The 4,379-nt window shown below is 35.9% G+C and overlaps 1 pseudogene; it reads left to right on the top strand.

The window, feature by feature from the left end:
- Positions 1-591: 591 nt before the first annotated feature.
- LOC149248734 (serine hydroxymethyltransferase 3, chloroplastic-like) lies at positions 592-4,066 on the top strand (annotated as a pseudogene).
- The last annotated feature ends 313 nt before the right edge of the window (positions 4,067-4,379 follow it).

Below are 4,379 nucleotides of genomic sequence, written 5' to 3' on the forward strand. Positions count from 1 at the left end.
TGGGTTGCAATCTGGAGGTTGATAAAACTTATCCATGGCCTTTCTTTATTGGTGCTTGCCAAGGTGATATTCTTGTTATATATATTATCTACGAATATGTGTGATATTCTTGTTCTATATATTATCTGTGATTTGAACCCAAGTCAGCTGCTCCTGCATGTGTGATATTCTTGTTCTGTATGCGATTCGAACCCAAGTCAGCAACGTGCAGGAGGAAAATTCGAACTGGTGCTGCTTTTGGTGTCTTTCATGTCTACCTCTGCCAGAGAATTATCCACAATACATCAAGTTCTGGATTCACATGTCTCCCGATATTTGATTATTTTTCACATTTTGAAGTGGGCACAGAGGATAACTCTTGTTTCAGGTGCAAACATATTCATTGCAAGTCATAATGGGCAGTGGAGCAGTAGGGATGGGCTTGTTGGGTCAATATAATTTGAACCCAATTGCAAATTTGATGCCCAAAACTTCACAACTAGTTTTGGGGGTTCCCTAGCAACAGAAAAGCAGAAAATTAGGAGGTTTGAAACTTTGAGGTCGTGCCCATCATATAAACCTTTTTGTATCACAACAAGCTTGACAATGGGAAATCCTTTGGCGTTCATGTTGGCGCAACCCTGCAACTTCCCAAGTGTGCATGTTGTTCACAATTCATGCTATGATTTATTTATTTATGTATTTGTTTTTGGTTGAAATTGCTACATGTATAGATAGCCTATGTGACATCCTTGATAATCTTGCCATTTGAAGACCAAGTGAAGAAAGCACAGATCATAGTTGAATATAGTTTAACTTGGAGGTGTTTAGAAGATTCATTTGTGAATTGAGTTGCTGCAAATAAGCTTCTTATCTTCATTTAATGAACTATGTCAAATACCTCAGTTTTATTTATAGTTTTGTTGAGTTAATGGTTAGTGAATGGCTTGATAAAGACTTTGTTCTTGATCTGGATTCCCCTCAGATGCCAGCAAACAGAAATTGTAGACCTCAATAATACAATTAATGCTCATGTCAAATCGTGCCTCAATTATCGAGGGTACTAAATTTATTGTGATTTCTTTATCTAGTTTGTAAATTACTCTGTGCAGAGGGAAAGCAGAGCTTTGTAGATCCTCCTTTGAGTGAGCTCGATCCTGAAATGAATGTGATAATTGAGAAAGAAAAGCAGTCGCAATTCAATGTCTTGGAACTTATTTCTTCTGAAAATTTTACATCCTGGGCGGTTATGGAAGTTGTTGGATCATGTCTAACAAACAAGTATTCAGAAGGACTCCCTAGTAAGAGGTAAGTGCCTGAAGATATAACTTGGAATGTGAAGAATGGAACCATCATGATTATGATTGTGTCTGAGCTGCTTGGTAGTTTCTTCTTGTCACTTGGTATTTTTTTCTTGGTAAACTCAGTTTCTCTTAGTTTTTGGACCTGTACTTTTTAGTTTGAATGTTTGACATGTGTGTAATGGTTTTTGGGTTCAGCGTTATAGTGTAGAGACCTATAGTTGTTGCATGAGTATCTGTTATCACAATGATGGATACAATTGTTGGACACTTTTCTATATTTATTCACTATTGTGTTGGGTTGGGATTTATGCCATGCATATAATATGCTAGCAATGAATTCATTGACCAAAGTGAGAGGCTTTGCTAGCACAGGGCCCTAGAAGCATTCCATCTTGACAACAGTACATGGGGTGTTAATTTTCAACCATTATCTCAATCCCCAGCTAATTTTGTTGTTTATACAACTCTCCTCCAACCACATCATCGCATTATGGTGTGTATGGTTCTGAACTACGAATCTCTGTTGATAAGATTATCATTCCTATTTGGGCATGTAACATGTGAAAATTTTGTTTTCAACATTTAGGGTTTGGACTTACCACATGGAGGGCATCTGTCTCATGGATTCATGATAGCAAAAAAGCGAGTATCTTCTACATCAATTTACTTTGAATCAATGCCATATCGTCTAGATGAGTCCACAGGTGATCACGCATTTCCAGTCTAATAATAATTAGGAGGGAAACAGTTCCATCATTGACAAATATTAAACCAATATTTTGGGGAAGTGTTCAAAGTATTAATGGTCGGGTTTCTTTTCTTGGGTTATAGGATTCATTGACTATGAGATGCTTGAGAAGAATGCCACCCTTTTTAGGATCAAGCTTATCATTGCTGGTGCTAGTGCATATCCCCGAGATATTGATTACCCTCGCATGAGGCAGGTATTGAAGCTGGGTATTTCTAGATCTTATAATGGCAGTCCTTTCAAAAATTTCTCTTTCCAGCAATGTTTATTCTAGCATATTTTATTAATATGTTCTTATAGTATGTAATGTTGGATTTTTTATGATTTTTAGTACTAAAAAGTTTGTGGTTTGGGAAGATTGCCAATACAGTTGGGGCATACTTAATGATGGACATGGCACACATAAATGGTCTCATCGTTGCTTCTATAATGGTTAGTCCATTTGATTTTTGTGATGTAGTAACAACTACAACGCACAAGGTGAGTTGATGCTATTAATTTTCTCTGCACTTCACCCTTTCGATTAAAAATATGAGTATATTAGATGGACCTTTTTTTGGATCTATCTTAATGCTATATATCTGTGCCATTCCCCCCTTGTAGAAGAAAAAGAATCCCATTAATGTTCAAGAAATGACGAAGAACTAAAACAAATATGCCATTCCCATCATAGGAGGAGTGATTATAGAGTTAAGAGGTGTAGATTTCCCTTTTGATTCTCTTACATGTTCTTTGATTCAGTTTCATGTTTTCATTTTTTTATGTTCTTTCTGTTTCTTATCACTACTAGATCAAAGCTTCGATGAAACTCATTATGTTCCTTGAATTGTTTGTCAATTGTTTCACCTTTTTCCTTTCATTTTTATCTTTCTGATATTTTTCATTCTGAAATATTTTTGGATTAGAGGGTTGTGATTTTTAGTCTTTACGAGGTCCTTGGGGAGGCATGATATTCTTCAGGAAGGAACCAGTATTGGGGGTCTACCTAGAGACAACCATCAAAAATATAGTTTTTCCAGGATTACAGGTCAATCTAAGTTCTCCTTCCTTTCCTCCATCATCCATATTGTTCTCCTGCTCACTAATATCATAATATTGGATATATCGATTTTTTGTATCATTTCGTTTCTAAAAGATACATGAAATAATTTGTGGCTTTCTAGGGAGGACCACATAACCATACCATAGGAGGGTTGGTTGTTTGTTTAAAACATGATGTAACTATAGAGTTCAAGGCTTATCAAGTATAGGTGTAGCACTCTCACATGTCTAAGCTTCTGTAAAATTCATGCATGTGAATTATTTTTTGAATGGATTTTGTTTCTTATCAAAGGTAAAATAGTTTTAGTAAGTTGTAGCAAATTGTCGAGCCCTTGCAAAGATCCTAATGGATTTGGGTTACAATTTGGTGTCTAGTGGTAGTGAAAATCACCTAGTTCTAGTTGATTTGAGGCCCTTGGTAAGGATCCTCTATTCATATGCTGGAGTACACAACCTACTTGTATATTGATTTCTATTGGATTTAGTTGGTTGAATGTAACATGGTATATATTAATGGGCTTGGACAGGGCATTGATGGTGCAAGAGTAGAGGACGTTTTGGATGTTGCTTCTATCACACTGAACAAGAATTTTGTACCAGGTTACATGAATTTTTTCTTTGTATATTTAGATGTAAGGGATTCATTGATTTTCCTTTCTCCATGGGATGATATAGCTTACTTTAATACCTTACATTTTCAGGTGATAAAAGTGTTATGGTTCCTGGTGGTATACGCATAGGGACTCCTACATTAACCACCCGTGGGCTTCTTGAGGATGACTTTATTAAGGTTGCAGATTTTATCCACGAGGGGGTGCAGATAGCCATTAAGGCTAAGAGCTCTGTGAAAAGTACAAAATTAAAAGATTTTATAGAATTTATTAAGTCAGACAATTTCCAGCTACGAAATAGCATTGTTGATCTCAAAAATCGGGTTGAATCATTTGCTAGCCAATTTCCATTGTCTGGTGTTGGCACTGAAAATCTTAGTTAGATATATGACGTGCTCACAAGATCAGAAGTGTCCTTTATTAACTTTTAGGTTGGGCTTCAGTGACGATAACCAGGTTGGTAAGATTTGGTTCCATGTGTATATTATAGTGATGAATAATGTTTTAAGCTGAATTTTGTCTAAATTTATGTGCTTTCCTAGCATTGGCATTAACAGATTCTATTCCGATGTGTTGGATGTTGAGTTTGCCATTTTATTTATTGGCAATTATGTGCGACTCTCTTTTTGTTCATCACAAGAATTTTGGGTTGAAAAATATTGATAACTTGTATGGAAGCTATTATAGCACTTATTT

This window comes from Pinus tabuliformis, chromosome 7 (genome assembly GCF_031772625.1).
Source record: "Pinus tabuliformis cultivar Carrire ecotype Pingquan chromosome 7, CPIR1, whole genome shotgun sequence".
Classification (NCBI taxonomy): domain Eukaryota; kingdom Viridiplantae; phylum Streptophyta; class Pinopsida; order Pinales; family Pinaceae; genus Pinus; species Pinus tabuliformis.